This window comes from Vidua macroura, chromosome 7 (genome assembly GCF_024509145.1).
Source record: "Vidua macroura isolate BioBank_ID:100142 chromosome 7, ASM2450914v1, whole genome shotgun sequence".
Taxonomy (NCBI): Eukaryota; Metazoa; Chordata; class Aves; order Passeriformes; family Viduidae; genus Vidua; species Vidua macroura.
The window spans coordinates 22,435,090-22,461,054 of NC_071577.1; the positions used below are offsets into that span (position 1 = coordinate 22,435,090).

Here is a 25,965-nt window from a genome sequence, read left to right on the forward strand (position 1 = left end):
CTCTGCCATCCTTCTCACCGTACTTGTGTGGCATTAGTCCAGACCAAGACAAAACAAAGTGGAAACAGAGGAAACAGTACTAAAGCAAGGAAAATAAGCTAACACATTGCTATGAGCTCTAGGTCAAACACCAATTGCCTAACACAGTTAAGGACTCTTCAAGAAAGTGACAACTTGACACAGCAGAAGCATGTGATGGCTATGGGCTGTGAGAAGGATGTATCTCTCCTAAACACCCCCATCCATTTTCTCCTCCTTCACTTCCTAGTTTTCCTCCACACTAATGAAACTACTCCTACAATGAGATCATGCAGCCAGTTCTCTAGCTGCAGGTATGCTGACTGGCGAAGCAAGTCCTCAAAGCTCCATAGCAACAGGCTTTGCCTTCCTACGACGCCAGATACCTGGCAGGCACCCGATATTTAAAAAATTCAGAGGCAATATGTTATTACTAGAAGATAAAAATTCCATGTAAATGTGGGAGATATATTTCACACTGTCACAGTACTATCTGGAACCTACAAAGTAAAATAATATAAAAAGCCTGGCTCATTTGACTTTCTTTAGTACCTAAAAAAGCTGGAAATTTTAGAGGAACTTGGTTAACAACCTCATTGCAGAAGACCTTTAGATATCTTCTTTAGATAGCAGGTATCCCCAAATCCCAGTGAAAGGCCTAAAAAGAGTGATGTTAGAATTACTGAGTGAGTGGACAGGCGACAGTGCATTCATTACCTGTGCTCCCAGGAGAAAATTTTTCTTATGATACTGTGGTAACATATGCTGCCAAACTCGTTCTAGAAAACCTAACGTAAGTTGCCATATCCTCAGTGTCTCGCTGACACCCACGGACAGTTTGTATACTGGGCATGATATTCTATGCTATAGAATATCCCTTTGGCCAGTCTTGATCAGCTGCCCTGGCCATGCCCCCCAAGCTCCTTGTGAAGCTCCTCACTGGCAGAGGGTAAGACACCAAGAAGTTCTTGACTTGCAGCAAGCACCACTTAGCAGCAACCAAATCAACAGTGTGTTGTCAATATCATTTTCATACTGAATCTGAGAAACACAGCACTGACCCTGCTACTAAGAAGAAAATTAACTCTGTCCCAGGCAAAACCAGGACAAGTCGCAAAGACAAATCCAACATTTTTTTCATCCTAGCCAAAATTTTCAAATAAATGTTTTGCAAAACTTAGTGCTATAGTATACAGCTCATACAACATCATCTGGGACACTGAACTAGTATGGAGCATACCTGTGAAGAAATAAACATCAAGCATGTACCATATGCAGTAACTATTAAAAAAAGATATGAAATAATAAAATAGAACCCTATTCAAATTATATCTCCTCATGATTTCAAGAAAAGCCTCACTATAGAAATCAGTTATTGACTAAAGCTATGGAAAAATCAAGAGGAAAAATAGCTCAAGAACACACTGGTATTTGGAGTGGAAGGGGCTGGGGAACAGGGTATAAGAAATCCAACTACTTATTTCTTTGGTTTATTTATGAAACCTTATTCTGTACTAATTTCCTGTTGAGACCTGATTACATTTCATGATACAATCTACCTGAATAAAAATTGTTATCTGAAAATAAAACCAAAAATAAACATCAAAGGTGGGCATTAAATAAATAACTGTCCTATGTGCCACACTACATTTTCCTTGTCTCAAATGTATCAACTGAAAGTACAGAAAAATTTAAAGCCTGTAGCAGCAATACAGATTCACTTTTGAACATAAAACACTTCTATGCAAATGACTACAAACTGAACTGGAGAATGCAGAAAACAGATGTTACACATAAAACATTACTGCAAAGTACTCATCACAAACAACTCCCACTCACTAGCCAGTCAGCAAGTACTATAACATTCTAGGGAGACTATGCAAATAATTTCACAGTCAAATCACGAATATATATGCTCACAAGTCAAGATGTTTGGGTTATTTGTTGTGATTAATACTCTTTTTGAATTTAAGTCTTTTTCTTAGCCTGCAAAGCTTCATTTTTTAAAAGACATTTTTCTTACCTGCTACATAAATGTCAGCAGCAGAGATGGTTGTGAACTAATCAAGGTGGTTGCCTGGCTCCATACAATGCACTGAATTATTCTGCTCTTTGTGTAACTGACAGTTTTAAATTTGGGAGGGGTAGTCAAACCCAAAAGCACCTACAGTGACATCATCATTCACACAAAGAATATTACTTGCTTGTGAAAATGACGATTCATGTTAGGAACTGCATTAATGCAGACAAAAAACCATTTGCATGAATGCTTGCAAACAGTGAACAACAGAGGTACATGAACATGAATCAAACAGCTGTTCAGAATTCAAATTAATGTTTGCAATACATGTTTTGCTGTATTTGGCAGCTCTAATCATAAGCACCAGTTGCCAGAGGTAGGCTCTGGTAGTTTCAGTACTACAATCTGTAAAATTTACAAACACATAGCCAGCTAATTCCACTTAAGAGACTACACTGTATAGGTACAGGGAATACCATTAGTATAATCTTACTCATAAATTTTTGCTTACAGCAGCGATCAACTTACACAAATGTAAAATAGGTAAGGTCTTTCTCTCCTCGTTTGCTTCAGCCTAGCTAAATCCACAGCGCCAAGTAAATCCTGCAGGATAAGACTGCACAATTCAACCTAGGGAATGTGTTCTGGCATTGCAAGCCAAATCCTGCCAAGTCTGCTCTTTGCAGCGTATCTATACCATCACTTTACAGTACTCTTGATTTCACACTTGAGTACTAATCCACTAATCTTCTAGACTGCCTACACATTGTTGCACACTCTAACACATGCCACCTAGCTACACTGGCAATGAATTTAAAATGCAGAAACTATGCTGACATATGCTCACCTCTTGCATCTACAAGCGGTACAGATGCTAATAGCTCTGGCTCCTTTAGTCTTCCAAAAGATCTCACATGGTCCTACATGAACCAAGCATGTAAATATCCCCCTCTTCATCACTCAGCACAAGAATCCTGCATACAGCAGCAGCAGTGAAATGACCTTTAATTCTTAGCTACATCAACTGATGTCAACAGTTGAATGAAATGCTTGTATAACTCAGGCAACAGAAGAAAATTCTATGCTAGTTTTCTTAAATTTTCTCTCAGCATGCTCCCCAGAGAACAAAGTAAAATGAGTAAGAGGCAGTATTAATTCAACCAGGAAGCCGGGACCTTAGCATTCAGGTCTCCAGCAATGAAGGTGCAACCTGGCAGAAAGGGATTCAGAGGAATTCAGCAAGAGGGCCTTCCTGTCAGTATGAGATTTATCCACAAAAGCTGTTTGAGCTTGTATTTCATTTATAACAATTTTCTAAGCTTGCTACACCAAGCTTTCCTTCCCAGAGGAAAACAGGAAATTCGGGAGAAAGACATCCTGAAGCTGGGTCACAAATTCAGGTTCATAATGCCTAACCTCCATATAAGTCATCTAGGACACTATTAGCAGCACCTGTCAAAGTCTTTCCATAGTCTTCAGGTAACACTACTGAAGACCTGGTATTGGACACTTCTCTTCTAAGTTTTGAGTTTTCATGATGGAATTTCACCAATTAAAATCCCTTCACTAAAAACTCTCTGCAGAAGATCTTCTTTTACCCTTTTTAAAGAAAAAAGAAATTACTACCTGTATCCCAGAAGAAATTTTCAAGTTTGTATGGATGCTCCCAGAAAAGGCTTACTACTATTGGCATTGACTGCATTGCTGGGCTGCCTGCAGCAAAGGTCTGGCCAGGAGAAGTCACAACTCTTTCTAAAACTGAAATGTGAAAATAGAAAAACACTGCTACAACAGTAGTGAGTCCTACTGACTTCTAAAGACCTGACTTCTAACACAGAGTTTAAGAGCAGAGTGAGCATGTGGGTGATGAGAAGAACCGGCCTGTCTGTTATCTGGACTACCAACACATCTTTACTGCACCTCTTTACAAAAGGACATACAACACTTGGCTTGCTTAGCACCTTCCCAGCAACAGGAATGAGGTTCTGAGACTGGCAGCAGTGTATTTGGCACAGCAGCTTTGCATCATGCTGCTTCCAGCTGCAAGAATGGCAGCAGGTTTCAGCTCCGTAATAAAGACTAGAATGCTATCAACTTCCTGAGTGCTGGAAATAAGTGGCATTTAATATAAATTTTGCCCAGTTTATCCCATGTAATAATACTAATTGACTCACTGCATCACCTTTTCATACTATTTCAGTGCTGATTTTCCATGCTGTTCTTTCATGAACATCAATCTTGCGCCCCGCCTGCAGAGGAACTGCACAACATGGCAGGGAATCTTGTGTACCTTCTGCCAAAGTACAGCATGGCCATGACTGGTACATGCCAGAGGGGCCTTCTCACCTGTCCAGCCCCAGTACACATCAGTCGGCTCCCTGTTACATGCTGCATTAGCACACAGCCTGGCTGTTCCTTCACCACTGCCATCAAAGCCACTACAGAGGGAGCATGAATTCAACAGCTCTCCTCTTCTGCCCCATTCTCTGCATCTTGACACAGGGGGTAGCCATTCTCTACTCTGAAATATGTAATGTTTAACAGCTTTTCAAAAATCCAACCAACCAAAACAAAACAAACTCACAAAAACACTCAACGTGTCCAAATTCAGAACATCTGAACTCCAAGAGCAGCAGCATGAACTTGTAATGCAAAACCATACTGCAGCATATTTGCAAAACTTGCTCTGAACTAGGTCTTCCTCTTTTTTCTTTTTTCTTCTAAAAATATAGGAACCGACTCTTCCAGTTTAACTGTTTAAGTACTGAGGGATGTGTGCACATGTCCAAGTGGTGACAGGGAAGCGTAGATGCAAATTTTAGGTAAAATATTTCATACCTTGTTCTGGCCACAATTTTTGACAATAATAGTACTACTTCTATGTGACAAGATAAAAAAAAAAGGACTAACTTTAGGAGATTACAGTTTAGAAACAAGATGAGTGGGTATTTTGGAGGTTTTCTGCAGAGTGGCAAATGTAAGACTGCCTTCACCTTGTGGTCTGGTATTAACTGTACAGCACAGAATTCTCTTCACATATGAACGAGCAATGCTGAAAATCTCTGGAAAAATCTAGCCTGGCAGAATTCTCAGCTCATCTGTTTGCAACTTGCTATAAAAAAAGCCAAAGAAACCAGAAAAAAAAAAACCAAAAAAAACCCCACTGTACTTCCTCCATGTTATCATCACTATCTTTCACAACCTTGACATCACAGGCAATATGCAACAAACTTTTGCATTACTATTTTTACCAGATGAGAACTTCCACTTCTATATCCAAAACCCAAAGGATTCAAACTGGCACAACTTGGCTACCACTATAAAATGCATAGATGTACTTCTAGCACTGGATACTTTTACTTCCTCAAGTAATGTTTAGATTACTTATTATCTCCAAAGAATTTAAAATTACATACACAGGAAAAGGAGGTTTAAAATTAAAGCAACTCAGGTTTGTCCGCCTCAGCTGAAAACAAATTTTTCTCAAGAAGACTCATAGAAAAGTTTCAATAATCCATTTAATTATCTGCTTTCTCAATACGCTGACAGTCTCATATAGAATGAAAGATAGCTCTTTCATTATATATCTTATATAATATATTATATTTCATCATATATCTTCATATATCTTTTCCTCTCATTTGTTTTTCTGGGTTAAGAACTGTCTGGATGGATGGGCCCAGAGAGTGATGGCCAGTGGTGCTGCATCCAGCTGGTGTCTGTCATGAGTGGTGTCCCTCAGGGATCAGTGTTGGGCCCAGCCCTGTTTAATGTCTTTACTGATGATCTTGATGAGGGGATTGAATCTACCATGAGCAAATTTCCAAAGTTAGGTCAGGGTGTCGATCTGCTGGAGGGTAGGAAAGCCCTGCAGACGGACCTGGACAGGCTGGATTGATGGGTGAAACCAGGGGTATGAGGTACAACACGACCAACTGCTGGGTCCTACAAACTGGCCACAACAGCCCCATGCAGTGCTACAGGCTGGGGCAGAGTGGCTGGAAAGTGGCCCAGTGGGAAAGGGCTTGGGGGTGCTGGTAGACAGTGGCTCAGGGAGCTGGGGGTGTTTAGCCTGGAGAAGGCTCAGAGGGACCCTCCAGCCTGCAACTCGCTGAAAGGAGGGTGTAGCCCAGTAAAGGTCGGTCTCTTCCCCAGGCAACCAGCAACAGAACAAGAGGTCACAGTCTTAACCTGTGCACAGGAGGTTTAAGCTGGACATAAGGAAGAATTTCTTCACAGAAAAGGTGATTAGATATTGGAAAGGACTGCCCAGGGAGGTGTTTAAGGAAAGACTGCACTTGACACTTAGTGCCATGGTCTAGTTAACATGGTGGTGTTTGGTCATAGGTTGGATTCAATGATCTCAGAGATCTTTTCCAATCTAATTGATTCTGTGATTTCAAGTAACCAAAAGCAATTATTCAACTTTCACTTTAACTGACTTGTGGTACTTGTGATGTCAGTTAAAAATGGATTTTAGTATTAACTTGCAGAGGATTCATTATTTTTGTGTCACAATACCTTGTAATATTTTAATGTTATCTTTAAGATACTTCATAACAGAAAAAATGCCCTCTTCAATGATGAAAAATGAATCAGCATATTGACTAACATATGCTACCAGAAATCATATATATACCAACAAAATAGAAGAATATAAGAGGTATATTTAGGCCACTATGAAAATGTTTGTCATTTGTGCTGTTTTCTAGGCACAAGCAGGAAGTCATCCAATGGGAAAGAGGCAGAAACAGAAAAAAACTGGTATTTTTCATTTATATTGAACACCAGCTAACAACAAAACAAGTTATGATATGTGGAAGGAATAAATAATGAAGAACTGGATGAAAAAAAAGTAGTATGATAGAATATCCCAGGTTGGAAGGGACCCACAAGGATCACTGAGTCCAGCTGCTGCAGGTAGTGGTTACACATTCTTAACTAAAAATAATTAATTCTTTAAAAGATGCAATTGCTTAGCCATGCTAAGTAATTGAATGCTATTTCTCTCTTGTAACAAGTTTTTTAGTGATATAGGTTTTGGCTTTTGCTTAAGGAAATTTAATATTTTACTTTAAATGGTTTGCATGATATTTCAGTCACCTACACATACAACTGATAAGGAAGCATTCGCTAATATAATAAATAAAAGAAAAAATTCTTTCATTTGCAGGTTGTTAACTTACAAAGTCAGTGCTTAAGCACATTTTCTGTCATAGACTTCCCTGGGAATAAGCCTGTATCTTCAAATATTATACAACTTACCTGCATCACCACCAACTAATTTTTTAACCAACTTTCTACCTGTTTTACAATTCTTCATCTAGTCTACCTCCCCCTCATATGCTCCCTTCTCAGCAGGCTCTCCAACCAAGGCTAATGAGCTTATCTCATTTCCACTGAGCTGGTCAATGCTGGCAGCAGCTGACAGTGAATGCTCGACAGAAAATGTGAATCTGTAGTTCACGCAGAATACCTGAATCATTAGAGAACTTTAAAACTAATGACAGCACAGTAGTTTTATTCAGTATTTTTCATGCTGTCATTATTAAGTAGTAGATATTTTTAGCCACCAAAAGCCAAATCCATCTGCAGCAGCAGCGTTTCCAAGGAGACAGAATAATTTAAACACATGTGGAACTACATCTCTGTTTTCATCAACTACTCTGTTACTGGAGCACTTCTGAGTCAGATTTCTCATTTGATGAGGGGAAAGTGATTTGAATACATGGTCTTGAGCCTGTAATTTAGCAGTTGAGCTTATGCTTTCAGATACATATCCATTACCTACAAATAACAAATGTTAGGATACAACTCCACTATTTTTCAGTCAATGTTATTTACCAGTGATTACTTTCCAATATAACAAAAAAAAACCCAAACAAACAAAAGATACAGTCTTTCAGAATAACTTTTTTAATCACTGACATTCACTGCAAATTACTGATTTTTTTAGCAAACATACCAGGTTCCATTTTCTGAAGAAATAGCTAGGAGGAAAGGACACCACTCCCGATGGTGAGGTACATAATAAGGAGACAGTGGACAAAGCTTCTTCCAGTCCTTTTTAGCACTCATAAGAGTCCTATTGGCTAGCTCCAGTTTTTCTTTATGGCACAAATTTTTAGTAATTTTAGGTCTGCTTTAAGGGAATTCTCTCAGGGAATACAACAAAAATGGATTAATGCATTTACTGATTTTAATCTCTGAAATCTATTAAAACTAAATTCCACCATTTTAGCTTTATAAGTATATATATACACTCAAATCAGTTATAATCACAATTTATTTACATCAATTAATATTTTTGATTCAAACCAGCAAAACAGGGTCCTGTATAACAATTATTTCCTACATGTAAAATGTAGAGGTAAGTTAATAGAGAGCTGACTCATTGAAATCCTTGCCCCAGTGAGGCGAGTATCAAAATATCCTATTGTTTCAGTGGGGCCAGGACTTTTGCCTTTAGTCCTATATTCTCATATAATGTGACTTGATAAACCAATCTACTTTCTGTACAGAGCAATTTATTTGCTGCTTGCCATCTCCAGACTGAGTGAACTAACAGCTGCTGCTAACACAAACTCTGCAGAAGCAAGCTATTTCAACAATTTATTAAAACTCATCTGTAAATGCTGTAGGTACTACAAGATTTATCTGTCTCAGACATAATCATATGCATCTTTTTTTCCTTTATAACAAAGATCATTTTATATCTGAGTTATCAACCATATTCATTACAAATCTAAAAATAATGCAAAAAATCTACAAAATCCCTTTCAGTAGTACTGAGGAGCCATTCTTACTGTTTGTTCACCACTAAATAAGACAGTTTCAAAAGCAGTTCATTTTCCTATCCAAACTCAAAGAAAGCATTTTTAGATCTTCCAGCACTCTCTTCCTGTTGGGAGCATACACTGTACGCTCACAAGCATACAGTGAGTGTTTCCATCACACAAAATGACCTCTCTTCCTACAGCTTACTGAGCAACTTCGGCATCAATGAGATGCAATGCGTATCCTGTCACATGAGAAAGCTGCCAGCATCAGGCATGCCTATGATTTCACTGTTTATGGATCTCACATCCGTTGAAACCTCCAAGGCAGGAGAAATAATAATGGGAAAAGCTGCTTCAGAGTCATTGTGGGGAACAAGCAAGATGCTTGCACACGCATTTTTATATCCAAGAAATGTTGTGGCAAGGATCAAGAATAGCTATTCGTAATAGGAATATTTTTCACCCTTACCTGTAAATCCGGTTTCTGTGTTTCAGCTCTGTCAGTGCAGAATGAAAGGTTTACTCCCCCTTTTTCCGTCCATCAGACAGCAGCCATCCAATAACTGAAGTCATCCTGGCATCCTCTGGAACATGCTCTCTCCCTTATTTCCCACTCCCCACCCCCATCTGCATGCTAGCAAAATGGGAAAACAGCAAGAAGAAAACAACAAAAAAGCACATCTAAAAACCAGCTTTAATAAGCTACTTAGTAGTCAGTGAGGACACTCAGTACTAAAAGGTAATGACAAAATGTAAAGACAAGAAAAAAAAAAAAGTCTATTAATAAGCCTTCAGCTTCACTACTGAATAGGAATTCTCCCTTTCAGCTCCTTTTTGTAAGGAAAAAAACAAGCAAACAGCTGTAGGAACACAGTTACTGCCTGTATGCATTCCTTGAGACTGACTCAGCTATCCAGATCTTAAGTGAAGAGTGCTGCTGTGTATTTAGGAAAGCTTGTGATTGTTAAAATAACAGTGGTGCTTTTATACAAACAAGGATCTGAAATCTCAATGCAAATTAGAATAATTCAGAGATAGATGCCAGGAATTTCCTACAAAATACATTTCCTTTCCGTTTGAGGCAGTATTTATAAAATACCTCAAAAAGAATAATTAGTAGATACCTCTCTCTTGAATGTTAGCTGTGTAAACCTTTACCTGTATAACTAGTGCACATGCATTTAATTTACTGTATTTATAATACAGTAGCCAACATTCAGTGTGCTGCATGAACTTTACACAAAACTTTCTACTTAAATAAGAATTCAAATGTAGAGAAATACTAGATGAACAATTTTCAATTAATGTGCCTGAAATATACTCCTAGTCTCTTTGCAGCCTCTTAAATCTAGTTTGAAATTTTTTTTTCCAAAATCAGAGAATTTTATTTTCTACCTCTCTATATAAATCAGGTAGGTATCAGCTCAGTTGAAGACAACAGCATCACATTTAGTTTATGACAGTTTAATTACATTTAAAATCAAAATCAAACACGAGTCTTCTTAGCAAAGATATCATTTACTGCTGTATCAAAGCATTTGTACTCCAGGATTTCCCTTTTAAAGAAAAACATTAAGCAGCAGAAGCTGACAAATACCTTTGTGTTTACAAATTTTAATCTTCAGCTATAGTTTTCCAATAAAATTAACTGTGAATTCCTTTAAATACAAGCATCTGTTCTCTTCAATGAATTATTGATCTTTAACAACAGCAAGACTATACCAATTAGCATACTTTCACTACAAAGTAATAGCTGATTTAGCTTCTGAAAAAATTAGCTGTCAGTCTTATCACAACAAACTGCCAGCAGATCCTGTGCATAACATTCAGATTCTGTCTTTACAAGTAAAGTAGGTGTCTTTTTAACCAAATTACCTCAGTTTAGCATAAAACTTCTTCTTAGATGCCTAGAAAAGTGGAAATCCCTTCCTGCAAGCATTAAAACACTATTAGGTTTCAAATCCAAAAAATCAATACAATTTTCTTTAGTGGGAAAAAAGGGAATACTGAGGGACACCTAAACAGACATTTTGCCCTGATAAGCAATACTGAATAGGGGATACTGAGGAACACCTAAACAGACATTTTGCCCTGATAAGCAATTGGCTGGAAGACTTCAAAATTATTTTCTTTTTGATCTGCAGAAAGAAATTTGGAATTGAGCACCAATACTTCACCTTTCAACCAGCCTGAGTGCTGAGAGAAATTAACAGACATACAGAACTGTAGTGCCACAACTAGACTTAATATTTTTTAAATATAGATGCAAGGTGCAGCATTGTTCCATCCCCAAAACATCTTTAGAATAGCTAGTCAGAAAAATGGGCAGTATAAACAAGTCAATCAGAATTCCTTGCAAAATCTACTATGAAAGTAGGAGAGTATTACCAACAAAAACCCCAACAGCTCTGCAACAGTCACAGGATGAAGCAACTCTCAATACAGACAGACAGTGTTTCTAAAGTAAAACACAAATAGCATTGCTACAAAAACTGATTAGCATTAAGTAGGCTGCTGCTTCCCCCACACTTCACAAGGGCTGCACACAGCCTCCCTAGCAGTGGGGTCTGTGCAGTCTCCAGAACCTAACCTTGCCAGTTTCCTCAGATTTCTGTGTAACATGAGACAGTCCTTGTGAAACTTGCCCCAATTTGCACATCAAGAATTGAGTAAAGTCGTTTACATAAAAAATGCATTTTAAATATATGAAATTCACTTCTGCAGAGTGCTGAGGACATTCTCCTGTGCAGGTAGGGGCATTTGGCTGCCTGGGCCAAAGCCCAACCTACAGACAGCACAGCTGGTGGCCCTGACAGAGGAAGGCAGCAGCAACCATTGCCCATTCTTTGCCAGGACCCTTCCTTCAAGCTGAGCCTCTTGCCTTCGGCCCCTGCTGGAGCTGTGCTCCCACTGCTGCAGCCCTGCTGGGGCCTGGCCAGGCACCTCCTGAGCCGGAGCCGCAGGGCTGAGCCCTCCCGCCTCCGAGGGATCCCAGACCTGCCTCCCCACAGGCTCCCAACACAGCCTGGCAGCCAGCCCCAGCCGGAGCTGCTCTGCACTGCTGAGCTGCCCCCGGCTTCTGTCTCACCTTCCAAGCCACCTGCTGCACTGGCTGCTCCCCGGCAGAGCACCTGGACCTGGCTGGCCCTTTCCAGAGCCAGCACCTGCTAAATCTCAGCAATGCTTTCCAGCTCCAAAGTGCCATTATTGGACTAATTAACCTCATATACACAGAGATGGAGAAATGGAAGCAATCCAGATTTGTACCCAGTCCCTGCTGTGACTCAATGAATTATGTTTTGTACTTGTATTTATTTGGTTATTTCTCCTTTTTTTAAACTTACCTATACTTGATACTCCATACAACCACTTTTATCTTTTTTCCTCCAGAGCTATTACATTGGAAAAAAAGAAAAGCTCCACCAGAAAGCAAATTCCTGCAACAACTTCCTTTGCTCTTCCTTTCCCTGATTAAGCCAATTGCTACCAAAATATTTACTTCTGTTTTCTCTGACTCTACAAAGAATGTAGTTTCTTTTGGTAATTCCTGTATTAAACAGCTCAACAGAATCACCTCCCTCCTAAATACACCTTCAGGCTGGGATATTGGATAACACCTTCTTCACCATCTTAGTTTCTCCTGAAATGCAAATCTTTCCAAGTAGGAGAAAAGGTAAGCAATGGCTAAGGGCAAAATGGTCTTGTAGATGTACAAATCTCAACTCTGATTACTGGTAACTAGTATCTCTTGATCTCCACTTCATACACCGCACAGGCACTCACAGCCCCTGGATCCCAGCAGCTATACTCAGGTTACATAACGTTATGATAGCTTATAACACAGTCCTTCACTAAAACCAGTTACTGAAGATCTCTCCTGTCAAGCAGCTTTAACATCCTTCATGAAGGCACGGGTGGAGCTTGACATTTAGAGAATGCTCCAGGCAGACTTTTGAGACAGTCACCAGTCTGTTCACCAGACTACTGACTGCAGGCTCAGGCATTTGTCTAAGACAAGCAGTGGTTACTGGCCAGCTCAGGAGCAAAAGAGCTAACCCCTGACCTGTTGTAAGAGGTTTGTTTCTCCCACAGCAAAATTTGTTTCTCCTACAAAAAAAATCCTCTTCTGAAAGATTGTTCCTTGGATATTGAAACGAATTTCTTACACGGGTCTAGAAATCAGAACCTTATTCACAGTTCTGCTAGCAGGATCCCACAAAGGCATGTCATGTTCCACATGTTAGATCTACTAGATCTTCTGAATGCAGACAGGAATTGTAACACCTTCTCAGCGTTCTACATGTCTGTGTAAAGATACTGGAAGCAGGAGGAACCTGGCTTGTAAGGTAGCAACAAGACTGTGTGAATTTCACAGCCAATGCCAATTTCATGTGGCAACTCAGGATACCTGGAGTTGTTACAAAATGTGCCACCATGGTCCCCAAGCAGAATAAACACCAATAGAGGGAAAAAGAAAAGAAAGTGATGAATGAATTATGTATTACTTTGTTGTGTGTACTCAGCTTCCTAGAAAAATCCTGCATAGACAAAAAAAACTGGAACCAACTGACGTTTGATTATGAAACCCAGGCCAAGGTTTCCCTAATTTGAAGTTGTTGGCATTGCCAGGAAATTATGTATGATCTATGACTGAAAACAAATGGAAAATGGATGTTTCTTTCTCACAAATGGTAGACAAATGCCATCATCTAGTCTTAAAAAACTGCAGAATTACAGTATTCTGAGGTTTAAGTAGTTTGAAGCTATCAAACAGGATATGTGTGATACAGTTTCCATGAGTCTTTGGGGAAAAAAAAAAAAAAAAACACCAAAAAAATCCACAAAAAACACACACACACACAAAAAAAAAAAAAAACCAAACAAAACAAAACAAAAAAAAAACCCAAAAAAAACAAACCAAAAAAAAAAAAAACCAAAAAAACCAAAAACAACTCCACAGTCAAACAGCAAAGTAAAAATGCAGAATCCATATAACAAACTATATGGGCTTCAATGCTCTACTGACTGCATTCAATGAAGCCTGAAGACAGTTCAGGTTAGAAGAGGTGGTGGATAATTATGGGCAATGCACAATGAAAACACATCACCCTATATTTTGAAAATCAAAACTGCTTCAGGAAAGAACAGGATTAACTAATAAAAACATTCATACATTTTTTACTCTTTAACAGAACCTAGAAGACTCTACTGTGTCTGAAGGAGCTGAACCATGTTTGTTTCAGTTCAGAGTGGAAACAAACCAAGCCCTTTCTCATAAAGCACATCATACTGGTCTGTGGATCTGGCACTTGAATGTATTCCTCCTGCTACAGTAGGAGGAATTAGCTACCAAGGAGCTGCAAAAACTACACTGAGATGCTTGGCTTGCAGATGGAGATGAGCTCTGGGTGGGAGGCCAGAGAGAGACAAGAGGCTGTGAACTGCCAACTTTGGGATGACAAGAGGCACAAAGATTGGTGATACTGGCCAGGCAATGGACACTGAGAGACACAGCAGGAACTTATTAATAAGAAAGGAGTTGGGTGATACCAGCAAGGTGGATGGACATGGGGAGGGCAGCAGGAGCTGAAGACTCCTGGAGGAGAAGCGAGACTTTTCCACACTGGGACTGTGAAGGCACAAAGCCTTTGCTGGGGGTCCCTGCTCAGAGGCACCAGCTCCAGCTGTTTCTGTGTTACTGGGCCAGGAATAAACAGCTTTATGGACATGTGAAGCTCTGCTGTGGGCAACCCGGGGTGGAACCGGTGAGGAAAGTTGGTCTGGCTGTGTGAGGGGGGCTGTGCTGGGTATCCAGCTGGGCCTGCCAGGTCACTGGGGCCACCTGCCATGAAGGGGCTCTGGTCCCAGCCGTGCAAGTCTGGCCTTGGGAGTGCAACTTCCAGAGCCTCGGGAATGGGCACACTGGGAAGGTTCATCAATGGGGCAAGTGGGGGAGGACTACACTGCCTATTGCCCTGCTAAAGGCCGAAAACACCTGCCATAGTTTTAAGACAAACAGTACTGCAGCACCCATTAGAAGTAAGTTTTTCTTTACTCCTTGATAAACAAAACCAAGGAAAACCAGACCAAATGTTTCTTTCTTCTTAAAATATATGTAGAGAACTTGTGTGAAATCAAGTAAAATTAAAAACCAAACGACCAAACAAACCAATCAAACCAAAAAAACAAACAAAGAAAAACCCCTAAAAGACCTATACCACAGAAACCTCCATGAAAATAGTGCCAGGTGAGAACAAATCTCAGGCAAAACTGAAAAACATATTCAAGGCAGACTAATTTTAACCTCTTAGAAATGCAAGTTACATAAATTTCAAGTTTCTCAGACTCCTACCCACTTACCAACATTCACTCTATATTCCTTCAATCAGCTCAAAAGTATAGTCATCTGCCTTCAGTCAAAGCAAAAGTCATTTAACAAATGACACAAAAATAGACAAAAGGTAAGCAAGGAACTTTTGCACAGAAGTATACATGGATTTCCCTTAACTCACCTGTGACTATCTTATAAAGCAGCTTTCTACCATGGAAATTATTTCCAATTTTGCTTATTTGCATACCAACTAAGTCAGGTAAGCGCTTCCCAAAACCCCAGAATTGACTTCTCATAACTAAGTAACAATACAAAAGCCTAAAACATCAGACTTCAAAAACAAGTTTCTCTTGAACCATAACCTATGTTTCATGACTGAAAGGCAAAATTAACCCAGTTTTTATTAGTGGTAAATAAAAGTTCTTGGCTTTTAGCCTTATCTGCTCTAGTGATGGTGGCTCAGCACAGTAAGGGAAAAGAGCAGGTACTAACTTTTGAAAGGAACACAGACTGACAGCTAGGTCAGGGAGGTGCACCACTTTTCACTGCTATGTCACAGGCACTTTATGAGATTTTACTTAGTCAATACAGCTGAGCACCTGAAAGATTAATAAGAGTTCTTTTTCTGCTTATTTTGCAGGCAAGAGTTTCTTTTTTTATTTCTATTCCCCCTCCTCTACTAATGCACTGACTTGATGAAGCCTTTAAGGTTAATAAAATTTATAGAAACATAAATGCATGAAGCCAAATATTATGAGCTTAAGCAGCTATATACCACAATTAATTACAAACATCTAATTCAAACAAGAGTGCTGGAAAAATATTAAGAACAGGGATAATATCTAAATAAAGTTCCTCCAAACATTTGATGTTTGCCCCAACTGTGGGCATCTCTTATTTTTTTTCCAAGAGTAAAATGAAAAATCAACTAGATTTAGATAAATTTTGCCCTGAGTATTATCATCATGGTTTCAACCACATGCACAGTGAGTGTCCTAATCCTCCTAATTTGGTTTTTCCTGGCAAGTTTCAGCTCTGTCTTCCCTGCCCAGCTTCATTCATCAGTCTACAGCTACCCTATCTCCAGCCTCACCTATTGGTCATATTCACATTCACTCAGATTGGTCACTAAAAGTAGCCCTTAGCCCTTTACTTTTATTGGGGATTGTGGGGCTGCCCACAGTCAGTTCACACAGATGACCAGAGAGGTCACCAGGCTACACTGGTACCTAAAATCCCCCTTCTTCTGTATTAGATATTGGATTTTGTGCCATATGCTACATGTATCCATGTGCCAACCAGTGATCAAATGAGGTATCAAATGGTGAATCAGGTCCTCAAGTACATTATACAAACAAGTCAGGGTTTTTTTCATAACCATTTCTGGTGAAAAAAAATTATCAGTGTTTTACATTTATACCAACAAAAGTACTACATTTTTAAATACACTTGTGCAAAATTTAATTCCAGAAGTCACCGAAGGAGCTGCTCCTTTACCCCATGCATACTTTTAGGAAAGGTCATGCACTGTTGCTACAGATAATACTCACTGTTTTTCCCCAGTGCCGCTGATGCACAGCTCACCAAAACAGACAAGGAAAGAGCATCCAAGGAAATCATGTCCAGTTCATAAGAACATGTGACTAACCAGTACTACCAGCCTTTCAACACAACCACTTCCTTGGGGCCATTCTCATGCCTGTTCCATGCATGGTTTTGTCCTAGTGTATTTTTAATAACATAAAGAAAAATCACCATTGTACAGGATACAAACATAAGAAGTTATGCAACACATAAAGATTAAAGATCTTTAATCACAAAAGATGATGCGTAGGGCATTAAGTTAAGCTACTGAATGAATACTAAGCAAATTTAAAGCTTGTAAGTGGCAGAGCTGTTAAAAAAAGGAGGGGAAAATTATATGAAGGATCAGTTGCTTTTTCAGAAATTCAGAGTGTGCCTAATTTGTCTCGTAAAATGAAAGGTCATTATTTATCTTTTTGTTCTATCATAGCTAAGGCGGAATTCAAAATGTACATAATTTTGCTGATAAATTGAAATGTCCTCACTCCCCAAGTAACAGGAACTTCATCTGTACCAAAGAAAGCAGCGTTCTGCAAAAATTGACCTGTGTCTTCACATACAGATCTGCAAAAGCATTCTAGAAGTGAACACTCACTTGGCAGGGAACAAGAGTCTAGTCCCTATTTCCAGATCAATCTTGTGAACAAGAAAGCACAACGATCCCTACAAGTGAGTGGCCCAGCGTTAGAGTGTTATGCCCCATTTCATCCAATATCAGCCAAGAGAAATGGCAGGCCCTTGCTTAGCACTATCCTCCCAACATTATTTTGTAGCTCATTCATCATGGTATATCTCTGAAAGATTCAGGTGTCAATTTCAACACTTTCAGGGAAGAAAAAACAGTATCGAAGTCTCTCATTTTCTTAGGAACTAAGAAAACTAGGAACTAGTTCTCTCAACTACAGTTAACAAGTACATGGCTATCACCGGTAGAAGAGAAAATCCAATTACATTAAGAGTTCACCCATAGAAAAAAGATCAGTGCTTTGTATTTCCACTGCACAGAGCTGACTGTACTCTAAAGCTCATAAATTCAGATATCCTACAGTCCTAGTATACCCATTTCAGCAAGGTGAAAGCCCCAGTGAAATGCAGGATGACTGAATTTCTCTTTACATGTTTTGCAGACACAAGTTCTACTGGCTATGTTAAAAACACAGTAAACATTACTTTAAAAGTTGTAGCTGCAGAGAGACATCAAATGGATTTCCTGACTTGCAAATGCCTTTTTAATCACCTTCAGTGCAGCAGCACACCTTCAAGAAAACGCTTAGCAGAATCACAAACTTTGAAGGTGCCATACCAACAGAATGTCAGGGTTGGCAGTGAAAAGCAGGATAGTCAAAAGCAACAACCAGGAACTAATTTAAACAGCTTTCTCAAGACATGTCAAACAAGGAAAGACAAAAAACATTGTCACTGGGCAGAGAGCTCCTTTCAGACAGATCAGCTTCTGAAGAGTGGTTCTGGAAGAATCCCAAAGTTGTCATCAAAACCAAAAAGCCTCACTTCTTACACAAACTGTAAAGCCTTAGGCTACGAATGATTTTCAAAGCAGTGACAGAGTCTGCTTTATTTTGCATCATTGTGAATAGATAATTTTTGGTGAAGTTAATGAGCTATAGAAGCTGGAGAACAGGCCTCCTTCAGTGTTCAGACACAAAATCAGAAAGTCATATGCAATGAGAAGTCATTCAAGCTCTCCTTTGTTTATAACAAGTGTTTATATTCAGTGTATCTGTAAGGGAGAGGTGCAGGCAATGTTCTCCACAGTCTTCCTACTGTATCCCTTACAGATCTTTTACAAACTCAATCAAAAATTGTCTGAAAAATCTGTCCAGTCAGGTAGCTGTGTCTCATGATGAGAGATGCAGTGCTTAAATGTAACTGGAGGGACTCTGGGGCAGAAGAAATCTGCCTTTGATGATCAGATGGTAGGTGGTACAGGTAGGTGGTATGATGAAACAAAAATGGCATCAAAGATGGGACCCTTATACAGCTACACCAAACTAGGAAAATACTGAAGCTTGGCCATTAGACAATCCCTTCAGTATCTCTGCTACATATTGAATATGCAGAAATACAGTGTACAGCACAAGTCAAAAACTTGTCTTTTTAACCAAGCTAACTTCTCTTATCTATTAGCACGACCATTGGCACTTCACCGAGGAAAACCCGGAACAGTTCTACAAAAGGCCTCACTTGTAAATAGATTAAGTATAAAAGGGTAAAGGGTATCATCCACTCAATGTTATGGATTAAAATATAATAGGGAAAGTTCAATATAAACTGGAAGATACAGGAAAGCCATTTCAAATATTTTCATGTATCATATGAATGACTCTTTTGCTATTTCGACCTACTAATGTACAGTTCTCACCAAACACTTTCAAAAGCAATACAAAAAAACATCTATTTTGGAACAACATAAACTTCAAGATGAACGCTGATCACTCTACAGAGGTTGAAAAGATGAGTTCCCTGATAATTTACTACTAAAACTAAACTAAATATGAATCTAAATCTGTTTTTAAAATGGATTTTAAATCATTTTTTTTAGTCCATCTTTAAAAAAAAATCTAATAGTGAGATGCAAGCAATTCAAGATATTCTAATAAACACTATATTTCATTCTAGGGATACAATATAATAAAAGAACAGAAAACCAGGTAATTTTAGCTACATTCATGGGGCTTTCCTCCTCTCTGACTGACATTTACAGACTTGATCTTTAACATGACTTAAGGAAAACAAGAGTTTTGATAATAATTGAACATATTCATTTTTCTGATAATATATCACTATAAAAACTACAATTTTCCCACATCTTAATAGGAATTTTAGTCACACCCAGGATCAGCAGCAGTATGATTAGAGTTTTTCATCTGCAATATATCAGATACTGACAAGAAAGCCTGATAGTGATCAGTTCAGGAGCTATTCTAAGTATTTAAATTATCTTCATTAAGCACAAAGCATGGTAGTAATTTTATTTTAATATCAGCATTTTTATCAGACTGTTCCTTAAAAAAAAGAAAAAGACTGCAGTATTACTTTTATTCATTAGTTATTCTTAAATGTAACCCACACTGCATTCTGCAAACAAAAGTGGGAATTTTCTTTAAAATTACTCTTCTTAATAAGGGAGGTACCACAATCAAAGAACTCAGCAAGAGCATCAGTTCGGTGCAATCACACACTGACACCTAGTGAATGCTGGCAGTTAAGAAATCCTGCGCTTATCTCCTCTCCGCCCGTGCACCACAAGTGTTACCAGCACACTCATACCGACAAGGTGCTTCAAATACAATGTTTCCCTAAGTCCAATTAAGGGGACATCAGGATGTGCAGTATTCCTTGTACACGAGCATGAGGAGACACAAAGTATCTGACCAGCTCAAAAACGTGTATGCCCCTGTAAATGAGTCCCTACTTTGTTTTATTTTTCATGCATAATGGCAGCCTAGTGACTAGTGTTCAGTATGGCAGTGAGAACAAGCAGACAGACAAGTTTCTGGATACGAGATGGATTTTGCAAACCCCCAAATCCACTCAGGGAGTCAGCTGGCTCCACACACAGCACAATTGTTTTCTTTCCATTATGCAGCAGATGGTGCTGGAGATGATCTGAAAAGCCCTTAAACGTGAACGGCACATGCAGAGAAACAGTGGAGACTGCAACCAGAGGATTTATAGCCGAGAATAATCTGGGGTCAGTGATTATGTCATCACATTGTCACTCCTAATGTGTCTCAACAGAGATGCAGAAGCTAGCTGTTCGACCCATTCATCGAGCTTCATGCAGAATCACCAGCCTCACATCTTCACCAGAAACAAGAGAGTTCCTGACATTCTTACTCAACTCCTCTTATTCTTTAACTGCATTTAAGGGATCCTTTTTCCCAAACGTTCTGCATTTCTTCAGCCCAAAACCCAAGGTAGCAATTACCCGTTCTCTTGAATTCTTAGGGAGCACTGGACAAATTATTCAAACTGCACTGCCTAGTATTACAAGCAAAACCAGCAAATTCCAAAATAAGCCTTCAAGCTCTTACAAGCAAGTTGAAGTTGTGTTGGAAGGCAGGGAAGGAGGGGCAATGCAATACACTGCCAGATGCTATCCATCACCATAAATCTTTTCAGACCCATGTTCCAAATTCCAGTTTTCACAGCTTGAGTTTCTTGAATTTCCAAACAGAATGTTCCAGAATCACATACAGCCTTATGAATTATATACAGCCTGCAGCCTGTAAGCATTTTTCCTATATTAGCTCTGAATTGACTTTGGTGGAAGCTAGTTGGAAGAAAAAATTAAAATCAGTCATTCCAGAAATTCTAGCTTCACTTGAAAAAAAAATCATGTGTATCCAGGGTATTCATGCTTGGCTCTGGGTGCTACATCTCATGTATATGCAAGTTATTTTATTACAGCTATAACCTACACAGGTGATAGCAGAAGTGAAAAGTCTCTAACAGATGGATATCTGGATGAAGTTATTACTAAATACTAGGTTTCTCTTTCCTGTATGATCCTTCTCCAACAGAACTGCTTGTCTTCCAATGAGTAGCTCCAGTTGTAGAGGTCACAGTGCTGTTTTTTCCTTTTCATGATTTCATACTAATCCACATTTGTGTGTGGTGACAGTGGCAGGGGGAAACAGAGTCTCCCAGCCCAAACCATGAAGACCAGCAGGCCACTGGCAGCTGCCTTTACTTTCCAAATTTGTTTTTTAATACATCTCTAAATTACGACACGTTATGAGGATAAATTTCTTAGATGTACTATTCAGAGGCTTTTGCATTACATTACATTATCTAGTTTACCTGTGCTGTTTGGTTCAGCAACTTTATAATTCCCATTTTCTTTTTTACCAGTTACAAAACAGAACAACCCAAACTAAACTGTGGGGTTATGGCAGGAACTTGACACATCTGAATAACTGGCTTCTTATTTTGGAATGAGTAATCAGAAGGAAAAACAACAACACAGAAAACCTAGCTAACTTTGAAAAAATGTCCCAAGCAGAGTTAGTCTGTCAAGGCTTATCCTATAGCTATTTGGTTCAGGATAAACCCCAAACATCCCATACCATTTCTGCTCATCAAAGATGGTGAGGGACAGACACTGAAAAACACACAAAATTATTGCCACTGTTAATAAATTTTAGTTTGTGAATCTGGTGCAGTATTTTGAGATCCTTCACTTAAAAAATACAGTGTAAGTCTGTTAAGGAAGTTAATATTTTATGAATGCGTCTTGGAAAGAAGTTCAAGCCAAAGTAAACACTAGCAGAAGCATGGCCAATCCGGAGCAACTCAACTCTCATTAGTTTCTATAAGCATATACAATGTTCACAAATATATAAACATACAAATTTCCAGGTATATAGAGCACTCTCCTGCTTGTTGAGACTGTATCTGGAAGACAACACATTTTTCTAAGCTATCACGACAGTAAAGCCTGACAATTTTTTCATAGTTTCTTATACAATGTTAGAAATTAGAACTGGTAACTGTATTCTTGTGAAATAAGAATTCACATTTAGGCGTAAACATATGGGCAAAACACAGATTATTAAGGGGAGGAACCTGAGGGGGAACAGCAGAGTGCCTGATCAGCTTTCAATGATCAAAATTTCTTCTATAATAAAGAGTATTTATACCCCCTCAAAGCAGTATCTTGCTTTGCAGTTCAAAAATCCTTGTTGCCATGGGAACTGCAAAAGAAACCAGTTGTGACATAGCAAGGCTATAACAGAAGCAAGTCTACTGTGAAATGACCAACAGTCCAGGGTTTTGTATAAAAAATGCTGGAGTATTTTCAACCTGAAAACAAAATGCTGCCTCAAATCTTACTTCCAAATCCTCCTTCCACAAATATCTTGCAAATTTTCACTAAAATATAGACATTGTTTATACAAAATGAAGTAAATTTGTATTTCATATCTACTACATCCAGTGCAAAAAAATATCTACTTCTATATGTGTCTTTTCCAGATATATTTGGTACAAAGTGTACATTAGTGATTTACATTACTGTACTTTATATAGAGAGACTGAGCAAACAGATCTCAAAAAAACAGAAGAGACAAAGACAAAAGCACACACACAAAAAATAATCCATAAAAAACTATATAAAGGAGGACTCCTAAAGCAATTATATAAAACAATACTTCAAGGGTATACATCCAATTTGCCCTTTGTATCTGTTCTCACCAGGTAACAAAAATCAGGGCTTGATTACTAAAATAGAACATCATGCCTATTGAGAAGGCTGTTGGCACTTCAAAGCAAAGTGAAAAAGCAGTGTCAAACCCAGAGTCATGCAGTTCCCACTTGAACACAAACAGCAGAAGTGTGAATAAAAAAACCCAAGAGGCTGATCAAAGGATCCATGTAATAACATGGAATTCATACTTTCAAACATAACCCTTTCAGTACCCCATTATAATCTTATCAAGACACTAGACTTATTTTCCTGTCAAATATATGTATTATACAAAATGTCTTGAGAATACCACATGATAAGTACTGCACTGAAATGATGTGACCTTTAGGTCACATATCCTGATTTGTGACACAACAATGAAGTTGGGGAGAACCCTGAAAAAAGCAGTTTTGCAAAACAGTTGCCTGCAAAAACTGCTTTTATATGTCAAAGCAGTCTCATATATGTTTAGAATACCTCTTAACATTATAACTACTTAAGTATCAGATTATGACTAATTTAAAAAGAATCCTAGGAAACTAGGTACAAGTCTTATCTGCAGACTGGCTCATGGCTCCAGCTCGCTTTGCAGAACCATTAATTAGGAAATACATTATTTTTTATCTGTTCTAACAACACTTGCTTATCAGACAGCACATTATACAAAATGTATTATCACTGAAACCAATTAGTTTGGATTACCTTCATTTCACCCCCCTCCCTGGAGGGCAGATAAAAGCAGCTATCTCCATTTTGGCCATGCCCACTCTCCTTTTTGACCTAGCCTGCATACTCTGGCACAGAACTGTACAGGTCTTGCAAAACGCTTGGACTAATTATCAAGTAACTGAGGCTATTGAGAGTCATGGAAGGCATTCCCAACAGAAAGGGTAGTTGCCTGGGAAATGGGAAATGCAACAGGCTTTTCTTTTTTACCTGTCAAAGCCATAGAACAAACAGGATGAAGGAGAGGGAGAGCAGTGATACCTGAGTCTTTATTAAGGTCTGCAAAAGTATATAAACTGGACTCAAGAAATCAAGCAATCTACAACAAAGTGAACCAGTTCAATGAGAAAACCTTAAAAAGATAACATTTTACTTTCAGAATAGTGTGGCATTATTCATTTGACAAGTTTTTAAAATTAGCAAAAATATAAGCTTCCTTAAATGGGTTGTGGGGTAAGAGAGTAACTATTACAGTACCATGTGGCATACTAGAAATAGCAAAAAACAAAGGAAAATATTAAATCTTCTAGATCATTTTAGATGCACGTATCAGTCCTTCGGTTAACACTGCATCTATTTGATGAATCCTTTTTCCAGTAACAAATATTCTATTTTTCTCAGATTCATACACACATTAGGAAGATGTCTTCACTGCCAGAGATATCTGAGAGACTGAAAAGACTGATGTCCCAAGCCACTCTGGAGTGCATGTGCGAGGGGGCAGGGGCAGGTCAGGCAGTGCCCTGCCCCACACCCCCCACCCTAGAGCCCGTATCCCAGCCCTGCTGTGGCTGCCAATTCCTGGCACACGGAAAGCAATGCTCCACACCCCACCTCTGGAGCCCCTAACCCAGCTCCTAAGTGGCCAAATGACCTCAAGTCCCACCTGGGGGAAGGGCCCAGGAAGGCCAAGGGGTATTTAAGGCAAAAAACAAAGCAATCAGATATCTTGACCCTACTTCCTCTTGGAATTTTTATCTCAATACCTCTAGAATCCAGGAGTTGGTGCTGTTACGTGTCCTTTTCTGGATCTTTTCTGTCTTTCTTCTTCCAATTCCCTCTTCTTGGAATTTTAGAGAACTTACAACTGCATTGGCTTAGAGTTTGCTAAGTTGAATGGGCCAAGTTAATGCTTCCAGAAGTGTTTTATGTTGATTGAATGCTGCATTATACCCTTTTCAAAGTTTCTTTGATTTTCTAAAGTTGCCAGTAAAGTTCTTTTTGTTGTTTTGATCTCTTGAGAATGCCTTGTCAGTATTTCTCCTGTGGGTCTAACTTAAGAGTACCTGAACAACTGTAAGCCCTTTCCAATGGCTCATCGAGCGAGTTGCTTGGGGCCTTTACAGCATCCAAACCTTCTGATTTTCTGGCTCAACATTTCTCTAAATTAGTGTGCTGGGTTTGGCTTGGAGAGAGTTAAATTTCTTCATAGCAGCTGGTATGGTGCTGTGTCTTGGATTTGTGCTGGACACAGTGTTGGTGATTCCAGGATGTTTTTGTCACTGTTGAGCAGTGCTCACACACAGTGAAAGCCTTTTCTGCACCTCACACGGCCCTACCAGTGAGGAGAATGGGGCTGCACAAGGAGCTGGGAGGGACACAGCCAGGACAGCTGCCCCCAGGGTTATCCCACACCATATGGTGCCATGCTCAGCATACAAACCTGGGGGAAGGGGAGATGTTTGGAATGACAGTGTTTGTCTCCCCAAGTCACCATTACGTGTGGTGCAGCCCTGGCTGTCCTGGAGGTGGCTGAGCGCCAGCCTGCCCATGGGAACATGGGATGGATGCCTTGTTTGGCTTTGATTGTGTGCACAGCTTTTCCTTTACCTACTGAATTGCCTTTACTTCAACCCACAAGTTTTCTCACTTTTACCCTTCTGATTGTCTCCCGCATCCTGCTGCTGGAGTGAGTGAACAGCTGTGCAGCATTTAGTTGCCAGCTGGGGTTAAACCAAAACCATCAGTCACCATCAACCACCTGTAGAAGATTCCCCAATAGAAAGTAAACCAAACCCCAGTTCAGCCCCATTCACCCCCCTTCACTTTGAACAAATAGGCTGATGTAGTACCATCCGTGCAGTAACATCTGTCTGTGGTTAAAGCAAGCTGTGCTACCAGTGTGACAAGTGCCAAACAAGGCTGTCTGCTGATCTGTAGCGTCTCTACAAGGCCATTTGTTTCCAAAATACAACAATTTACAATAGTGAATGTGTGTTGTAATACACATTACAACCTCCTGCAGTTGCTTATTGCTTATTCCCTCCACAGCCATTGTGATGCAATCACAGAGGCAGGA

General features: G+C 39.3%; 1 protein-coding gene across 2 annotated transcripts in view; it reads right to left on the reverse strand.

Moving 5' to 3' along the window:
* CSRNP3 (cysteine and serine rich nuclear protein 3) overlaps positions 1-9,346 on the reverse strand; it is a 78,904-nt gene extending 69,558 nt beyond the window's left edge. Inside the window, exon 1 of one of the 2 annotated variants that reach the window (XM_053982694.1) lies at positions 9,287-9,346. The gene's annotated coding sequence lies outside the window, so the exon portion shown is untranslated. The remainder of the gene's footprint in view (positions 1-9,286) is intronic. The other variant, XM_053982692.1, reaches the window with a different exon arrangement.
* Between the last annotated feature and the right edge of the window lie 16,619 nt (positions 9,347-25,965).